The following is a 10,000-nucleotide window of genomic DNA, read 5'->3' as shown; positions in this document are numbered from 1 at the left end:
AAAGCACAACTTATCCAATAGGATTATCATTTTTTTCCCCTTTGCAGAATCCGGTGCCATTTCTAAAACATCTGTCAGACCCGTATCCCAAAATCTAATCCTTTCTAATTGAAATGCTAAATTTGGACAGGATTTATTCTTGGCGAGAGATGGGTGATGAGGAGGAGAAGGAGGAGGAGGAGGAGGAGGAGAGGAAGAGGAAGAGGAGGAGGAGGAGAGGAAGAGGGGTGTTCTGCATGTGTTGGTCCCCCTGGGAAATGGCCCCGGTGGCATGAAGCCGCTCCAGCGTCCGGAGGGATCGCTTTCCGATTCAAGTGACCATGTGGAACCGCGGGCGCCGGCGAAGTTGTCTCGCTTGCAACCCCCCGCCACTGTCATTCACTCCGAAGTGTCCACATATTGACACAGATGACACAACCCGTGCCCAAAAGTGACATTTGTGATGTGTGTAGACTGTGGCAAGTATCAGGAGAGACGTATGCCAAGGCCCGACCCTGTGCTGGGTATTATTTCTTTGTTGTGATGACTATTTAACCTCAGCCATTATGCTGACAAGGGGAAATAGTCATATACATTGTTATGTTCCATAAACTGCAAATACCAATACATTAGATAGTAGGTCATCTCGGGACAATTATGAAGCTTTCATATTGTCATTTCCTAGACAGGAAATGGGTGAGTGTGTCAGTTGTGTGTGTGACATCTCCCAGTGAGTGTTTGGTCTTCAGAGGTCAAAACTTAAAACTTAACATGTGTGTGTTTGACACTGACTTTGTTTCCCCGGGCTCCGGTTCTCTTCTCCTTTCATTGGGGGGCTATTCTAGCATTGTCTTGACAGGATAGCGAAGAGTAGAGTAGACGGGAGGAGATTGGGAGAGAGAGATGGGGAGTGGGCTTGAGAGGTGACGTCCTCATCTCTCCCTCTCTCTCTCTCCCTGGTATTGTGTCATCTCTCATTTCCTCTTGCCTCCCCCTTTCTCTCCTCTCATTATGCCAAAGATCTTCGACTCACAACACACCTGAAGGTCAGTTTGACTCCCCCTCTTCTCCTGTTTTGAGATAATCTCGTATTTTCTGTCCTCTGTCTCCCCTTCCCGCTTTGCCTCTCCTCTGCTCTGATTTCTTCTCCATCCCTCCTCTTCTCTCTGTGCATGTCCCATCCTCCCCTTTCCTCTCTATTCTCTCTCTCTCTCTCTCTCTCTCTCTCTCTCTCTCTCTCTCTTTCTGTTCAGTCATATGAGAGCTGTTATGTCCCAGCAGAGGAAGACAAAGATGCTTTGTGTGGCAATGTTGCTTTCTTTCTCTCTCTCTCTCTCTCTCTCTCTCTCTCTCACTTTCCCTCTGTTCTCTCTTTTTGTTCTTTCTCATGAAAACAGGGAGAGAGTGAAAAAGAGATGTACTGAACATACTAAACTTGGCAAAGGAATAGCGGTAACAAGCAAACACACACATGCACGCACACACACACACGCACACGCACACGCACACGCACACGCACACCGCACACATAAACACAAACACTCTCTGTCACTCACACAAATACACAGAAATATGCACACAGTAAGTGGCAGAGAGAGTCCAAATCTCACAGGTCAAGCAGACCGGAGATAAGGACCAAATAATGATGTAGTAATGATGTAATGGTGAAGATTAAAAACTACTCCTGTCTTTATTAAACTCTATAAAAACCAATCCTAAGCCCATTCTGTTCAATTTAAACAAATCCTCTTTCACAAGTCTTTCAGCAGTCTTTGGAAATCCTCTTTTCTCGATTTAGTCATCCACAGGCCAAACAAATACCCCAAAACATTAAAAACCATTCAAAATGTGATTCTATTTGGTAATTGCATTTAGTGATTATCAATTATGGTCAAATATGCAACCATGGTTGGTGTAGATTCAGCATGAAGACCTAAATGGTGCTTTGGGGGATGGATTGTGTGTGTGTGTGTGTGTGTGTGTGTGCGTGCGTGCGTGCGTGCGTGCGTGCGTGCGTGCGTGCGTGCGTGCGTGCGTGCGCGCGTGTGTGTGTGTGTGTGTGTGCTAATCCTATGATGCAACTTCCTCTCTGAGTGTGTGCTGGGCCCCATGCCTCATGTGCATCTCTGTTCTCTCTCATTTTCTCTCCTCTACCTGCTGACCTAAATAAAGCCTCGTTTGGTCCGATCGCTCTCTCTCTCTCTCGCTTTATCTCTTCGCCCATGCTCTCTACCACTCTCTCTCTCTCTCTCTCTCTTGCTTTATCTCTTCGCCCATGCTCTCTACCACTCTCTCTCTTTATCTCTTCACCCATGCTCTCCACCACTCTCTCTCTCTCTTTATCTCTTCGCCCATGCTCTCTATCACTCTCCTCTCACTCTGTCACTGTATCGCTTCTTTTCTTTCTCCCGAACCCCTTCATTCTCTTTTGCTCCCACCCCACCATATCTCTCTCTCTCTCTCTCTTTATCCACTCGCTGGTGTGAGACAAGCCTTCCGCACAGTAAGGCCTTACTGGGTTCTTACTGAAAGCTCTCCGTATGTGTGTGTGTGTGTAAGTGTGTGTGTGTGTGTGTTCCTGACAGTATAATGGTCATCCTCCTCCACTTCCTTGTCAGAGTGTATAGATGAATATGTGCTGTGGCCATGGATGCTCTGTGTACGTGTTTGTGTGTGTGTGTGTGTGTGTGTGTGTGTGTGTGTGTGTGTGTGTGTGTGTGTGTTAGGTGTGCTCTGTGTTTATAGATCTCAGCCCTAAACAATATCACGCAGCAGAACAGGTGATGGCCCACATTGGTTGATTACTATGCTTACACTTGCACAGATACCATCAGCACTGCCACAGCGCGATATGCCAGTTGCCAGTTTGTTTGTTTCACACACTCACACACACACACACACACACACACACACACACACACACACACACACACACACACACACACACACACACACACACACACACACACACACACACATGCACACACACACATACGCATGCTCACATGCATGCATGGATTCACTCACAGACACACACACTCACACACACACCCACACACATGTGTAATTAAAAAATCCATATCAAAGTCTTTCTCCCCCGTGCCATAATGGCTGATGCCGTCTGGCAAGAGAACCCAGAGAAGCTGAAGAGTCTCCAGTGACCAGCTGTTCTCCTCTCTCACATCTGGCCATGGACAACCCCAACCCCAACCCCCCCCCCCATACTATCCCCAACATCCCAACCTCCTAACCCCCAATCTGACGTGTCTCTTTTTAAGCTATATCATGTATATTTTTCTTATGTGGATATACACTCTTCTGCATAACTAACTTGACGCCTTAAAAATAGCAGGTATATGACAGGTCCCAAACAGTGTCACCGCTGTGCTTTGTCTCATCTCCTTAAAAATATCACATAAAAAATTCTTTCTGTGGCCACTGGTATTATTTCGCAGGTCACACACACACAAACACACACACACACACACTCACTCACTCATACCTTAACACGTATCTTTTTGTTGCGGATGCATCTCAGTGTTTTGACAACAGTTTGCAAATTTAAGCAACGCTTGCTCCCCTACATAGGCTAAAATGACAGGTTGTTTTTTGAGGCAAATGCCTGTTTGGTACATGACGTGAATACATTTGTTTTGAAAGTGCAAACAGGGAATGAAACAACTTGGGCCAAGGCCCTGGTTTTAGAAATTAGAGTTCAAAGGGCGGTGTGTTCTTCTTATGTGGTTGGTCCCAATTAGACAGGTCTCTTCTAAAAAGCCTTAGTGACAAAAAAAAAGTGTTATAGACTCCAGCTTTGGTCTCACACCTATTTCATCAAGAAAATGTGATTCACCCAGGGGTATGCGACGTGGCAATTAACACGTTAGATTTGTGTTGTTGAAGACATCACACCCACAGATCTTCCAGAATCTTGGAGCGCAGCTGACTCTGATTGCCTTTGCTTGTGGGGCGTGTTAATGGCCTGGTTTACAGCGATACAGGGTACAAGGATGAGTCTATATGGAGTTGAATTTATAGTTGCAGAGGGTATTTGGGTTTACGGACTGTGCTTTAGAGAAGCATTCAGGGTTAGTACACAGGGAGTAGTTTAAAGTTGTGAGAAGGCCAGGTGGTGTAAAGGGTGGAGTGGGTCCAGTTTGTGCTCATAAAGACAGTGAGGGTTTAGAGTGGCCTCCAGGACTGAGCTGACTGTGAGTTTACAGACGTTCATTCATCATTATTGTGTGGCGAGTTTACCGTGGTTAGCTGGTTTAGTGATTGCGGGCTCACAGGATCTAGTTTTGCTGTTTCTGTCACTGGGGGTAAAGTCACCACAAAACATATTTTTGACAGTGCATGATGGATTTGTTTGAACACATGCACATTTGTCTTTCCAGATGTACCTGATTAGGCTTTACCATTTAACTTTACTATTACACTGTGGTCTGGGTGCCCTGTTTCATACCACCACTTTAGACGCGCGCAAAACCAACCATGACCCCGGCCTGTTTCCTGTTTTTTTTGTGGGCAAAGAGAGACCCAATTCAGCTGTGGGCATCTGACATGCTGAACTGCCATATTCTACACGTTCTAAAACTTCCTGGCTTTTTACCAGGAAGAAAAAAGTTGTTCACTCTTCTGTTTTTTTTTGGATGGGGCGGGAGGGTGACGGGTAGGGTGGCGTAAGACTAAGTGCATCTCACTCAAAAAGAGCCTGGGGACCCAGAAAAGATATTAGGATGCCAAAAATAGAATTTGGTGGATGTGGATCTTCCCAAACACAGCTACCAAGCAAAGAAAAGAAAGAAAAGTCAAAACCAATCCTGACCTCTGACCTCTCAGGCCCTCTTTACAGTTTTTTTAAAACGAATCACGGGGGGTGATATTAAGCAAAGTGAGGAAACCAATGAAATCTAGTGCTAAACACACGACAGTGTTTTATAACTGGAGACGAAAAGAACATGCTCTGCCTTCAGAGGCCATAGCCGTACAGCCAACACATGAAAATCAGCCCTGGCGTCTTTCTACTTATCTGTGTTAATAATGAATGAGATATGGTCGTTATTGTTCCATTTCTTTGCAATTAACTCACGGCAGTGCCTTTTAAAGTGAACGGCGATCTACTACAAAATGGATGGCTATGAACATTTAATTATGTATGCCAGTGAGCCCTCAGTCGTGTGCATTGCTGAAAGTAGAATAAAATAGAATCAAATAGAAGAACAGGGCACAGTGTTCTCCTCTACACACCCCATCCCTCCCAGTTCCAGTTCCAGTTCCAGTTCCAGTTCCAGTTCCAGTTCCAGGTTCTGCATTTCCTGCGCTGTTCCAAATGATCAGTTAAAAGTGAGTGTGACAGTTTGACTTTGAGAAAGTAAATGGGTAGAGATTAGGCAGAAGCCTTGCATTTGTCTTTTGGCTTTTTGCTTTGTCTCTGTTGCCTTTCAGGGCGCTCTGAGGAGCCCCGGGAGACCCTAAAGCCTCTCATCTGCATGCTCTCGCGCCGAGGCAGGCCTAACACTTTGAGCTATAAACTACACAGAAACATAGATGTGAGTGTGTGTGTGTGTGTGTGTGTGTGTGTGTGTGTGTGTGTGTGTGTGTGTGTGTGTGTGTGTGTGTGTGTGTGTGTGTGTGTGTGTGTGTGTGTGTGTGTGTGTGTGTGAGTGTGTGTGTGTGTGTGTGTGTGTGTGTGTGTGTGTGTGTGTGTGTGTGTGTGTGTGTGTGTGTGTGTGTGTGTGTATGTGTATGTGTAAGTAGGTGGGTGGATAATTTGCACCGATTTGGCCAATCTCTTCAATCTAATTCATCGTTATATTCAAGGATACCAGTGATAATCCTTACTGTCCTCTGCCCAATGTCTCACTTCCTAACGACCTCCCAAGCTCTCTGTCCCCCTTTGGTTTCTGTGTTCCTTTCAGTCTTTCTTCCTCGCCCCTAAATCTCTCTCTCTCTCTCTCTCTCTCTCTCTCTCTCTCTCTCTGTGTCTCTCTGTCTCTCTCTCTCTCTCTCCGTGTGTATGTGTGTGTGTGTGGCAGGTCAGTCTGTAGAGGGTCAGTCCACATTCCTGCCCTCACCTCTCCTCCCAGGCTATCAGTAGGCTATGAACCATCACTAATTGCTTGTTAATGAATTCATGAACAAGCCCTTGTCTATCAGTCTTCACCATGACCACCTTGCTTCAAACAAAAAAAACGTCCCCCTCCGAACAGCAGCAACCATTGTTTTAGTGTTACAAACAAATTCCTCTTATTTAAGGAAGTGAGGTATGAGAGTGATGAAGAGGCCTTCAGAGTCCAGTCCCATCATGCCGGAGAGGACTGTTTCGTCAGACCTCCAATTCATATCTCCGCACCTCACATCAGTAGAGTGGAACATGATGGCTGGGCTCACTTCGCCACACTGACCTGCACTGAAAGGCAGACACAAACCAGACTGCCTGTGCGTCAGTATACTCAGAGATGTTGTGAAACGCATACTTCCCTGTCCTCCGATGGAGGGACCAGAATCAGTGCGAGTCAGGCAGAAAATACCATAATGAGCTGTAATGATGTGGACTGGAGGGATAGGTGGCCAGAGGCCCTCTTCTAGTCACATACACATACACACACACACACAAATACACACACACTACACATGCATATACACACACACACACACAAATACACATACACACACGCCACACAAGCATACACACACACAAGCATACATACACACACACACACACACACACACACACACAAATACACATACACCCACACACACATACATACTACATACACACACATACACAGACACACGCACACAGACTCGCCACAGAAGAAAGCTTGCGCCTGATTCACAGCATTCCAGCCCTCTCCCAACATTCCCTCCTTGCACTGTGGTTTGCGCGCAATGCCCCGCGTTGACGTCAGCCGGCTCCGATGTTGGCTGTTTAAATACACGACGGGGACCCTGGGGGAGTGTTTAGCCGAACCAGGCACCTCTATTGTGCCAAAAACATTCCCAGCCACCGCGGCCTCAACCCTGAAAATGGCACGTTCAGCTGCCCTCTGTGTCTGCACACCCAGCTCCACTCTTGTTTAGATTTGATGCTTGTCTTATCTGTGACATTCGCTGTCCAAAAACTAAACCCCAAAAGAGAGAGAGAGAGAGAGAGAGAGAGAGAGAGAGAGGTAGAGAGAAGAAACTCATGACTGCGGGACTGTCAGTCTGTCTGTATTGAACCTATGGTGAGCAGATGTAATGGCAGTGGATTGATTTCTAACTAGAGTGACCTATTTTCAAATGCTTTTGTAGTAAGTACCAAATTCATGCAAGCACCCATCTGTCTAAACCATGGCACAGAAGGGGGATTTTCTGTATGTTAACTACAGTTATAAAAGGCAACTTTGTTTACTGTAGAATATAAAAATATAGATGTAAGATTACACAAAGGTGTGTTTTCATGTCCATAAAAGACTTTGTGTGCATATGCATGTGTGTGGCACTAGTAAGGAACAAGGCTCTTTTAATATTTCTAATATTAACATTTTAAGGGGATCTACAGTGCCCAATGTGTAGCCTGAAAACACTTTTGAGGGGCACTGCCTTCACTTCTGTTTTGTCATCACAAAACAAGTCTGTTTTGCAAAACAGGAACAAGTACTGTTCGTGCACTATGATTAAATGAAGAACAGTATGATTCTATGACAAATCTAAAAACAATGAATGCACCAATATTTTTAGGACCTATTAAAAATTGCAGAAGCCTGCCGACATAAAAGCGTTAGCATGCTCTATAGGGTGTTAAGTGTTTCAGTGCATTTTTACAAGCCGCTGTTGGGGATTTCATCAGCTTGAAAAGGAAGTACAACAGCAGAAGGAGAGAAAATATATCACTCCATCTGAGATCTTGCCATTCCACGCGTGGCCTTACACAACGGTTTTAATATCCACTGGCCACAATAAGTACGTGTGATTATTTTATTTGAATTCAGCCCGAGCCAACGTTGCGCAACTGGCCAACGTAATTCAATTTTTTGTGGGCAGTGAGTCGGGGGGGGGAGTGTTCATGTCAGCGCATGTTATGCCTTTACACCAGGTTTCTCTCCCCCCCCCCCCCCCCCCCCCCCCTTTCATTCTTGTTTCTAGTGAGGCCAAAAGCATGACAGTTATGTGTGCACCACCTTTGAGGATTTTTTTAGCTGGCCAGAAAAAAAAAGAAAAGCAAAAACCAATAGCCTATATTCCACAGCTCTCCGACCCGTCCTCAGCATGTGGTTAGTGGTCACCACAGCTCTCATCTTCTCTTCTCTGCTCTTCTCTTCTCTTTGCTCCTTTCTACATGTTTCTGTGTTCCCTTTCTCACGCGCGCGCACACACACACACACACACACACACACACACACACACACACACACACACACACACACACACACACACACACACACACACACATACACTGCATCAACCTCCGCCCCTCTGCCCCGTTTGCTTCGATCATTCCCCACACACACTCAACACCTCCCTCTGACACACACACGTTAATGGAGCTGCATTTAGCGAAAAGCTCACCACAGAAATTATCTCAGGAAGCAACACTACCTGTCGGGGTTGAAGACTGTAGGCTTTCACTCTAGAACCTTATACCCTCAATGTCTTTCATAGGGTCACAGTAGCAAATATACACACAAATGATATTAAGGGCAATCACGTAAGTACACACACACGCACCCTTGAACACACATCAATGCACTGATCAATGAGGGCCATTGATGCTACTGTCATTACTGCTACTGTGAGACGAGTGAGGCTGGACACATGAAGACCACAGCTAGCCCTGTGATTGTGGTGTGGCATGGTGTGATTTGTAGTGGAGACCAACAGTCAGCCAGTCAGTCACTCAGTCAAACAGGCAGGCAGGCACACACACACACACACACACACACACACACACACACACACACCCCTCGCTGTAGGGTGTGAGCGAACCTCCTACTGCCGAATGCACATTCAAAGCCCAGTAAAGCATGTCAGCAACACACTAGTCATACACACACACACACACACACACACACACACACACGTACATACATACACACACCATCAGTACGTGCCTCCACCTGAGTTTCCCTCTCCCATTTTCAGTGTCTAGCTTAGCAGAAGCATTCGTGCCTACAGTGCTACATGTTCCAGCTGAACTGGGTGAGGCCTGAACCAGCGAAGCACAGTCTCAGCATTAGACCAATGCAGTGACACCTCCTTTAGCATTGTGGACGCCTGGCCATGTTTGCCTGTATTGGGTGTGTGTGTGTGTGTGTGTGTGTGTGTGTGTGTGTGTGTGTGTGTGTGTGTGTGTGTGTGTGAGATAAAGCGAGAGCGAGAGAGGGAGGGAGACACAGACAAACCCGAGATACAGACAGACAGACAGAAAGAGAGGAGCAGAGTGGGGATGAGATGAGATGTCTTGTCCTCAATACAGACAGTCCCTGCACACGGTGATATGCAGCGGTGGTGGCGGCGGCAGAGGAAGAAGAGGAGGAGGAGGAGGAGAAGGAGGAGGGAGCACGCATCTCCGAACATCACCTCCCCAAGAGCTGCGACAGGGGCAGAAACAACACCCCCCCATCGAGCAGCCTGCTCCTTCAGATGCTGAATAACAATTACAACCTCTAACACACACACACACACACACACATACACACACAACCGCACACACCCATTTACACATCATCCCATGCCTAGCGGAGGGATACCCATTGCAAGAATGATGGGAGAGGTAAAGAAAAAAGGATGCATGGAGAGAAGAGATGAAAGAGAGAGAAATACACAAACATATAGAAAAATGAGGGACATACAGAAAAAGAGAGAGAGATAGAAAGAGAGAGGGGAAGAGGAGGAGGAGGCTGCCTTACCGTTTCACCGTATGCCTTCCATTCAGCGCTGGCACTGCAGACAAACATTCACAGTCAGGCAAAAAGGGAGTGTGCAATCTTTAGTCCCAATCCCCCAACATCCTCCTCTTTTTTTCTCCAGCCCT

General features: G+C 46.3%; 1 protein-coding gene across 1 annotated transcript in view; it reads right to left on the bottom strand.

Moving 5' to 3' along the window:
* The window catches only part of gnaz (guanine nucleotide binding protein (G protein), alpha z polypeptide), a 41,365-nt gene that overhangs the window by 30,896 nt on the left and 469 nt on the right, over positions 1–10,000 (bottom strand). The window contains exon 1 of the mRNA XM_012842096.3: positions 9,876–10,000. This exon is cut by the window's right edge and continues 469 nt beyond it. The gene's annotated coding sequence lies outside the window, so the exon portion shown is untranslated. The remainder of the gene's footprint in view (positions 1–9,875) is intronic.

Source organism: Clupea harengus, chromosome 12 (genome assembly GCF_900700415.2).
Source record: "Clupea harengus chromosome 12, Ch_v2.0.2, whole genome shotgun sequence".
Classification (NCBI taxonomy): Eukaryota; Metazoa; Chordata; class Actinopteri; order Clupeiformes; family Clupeidae; genus Clupea; species Clupea harengus.
The sequence above is the reverse complement of the archived record's forward strand: the minus strand, read 5'-3'. Positions and strand labels throughout refer to the sequence as shown.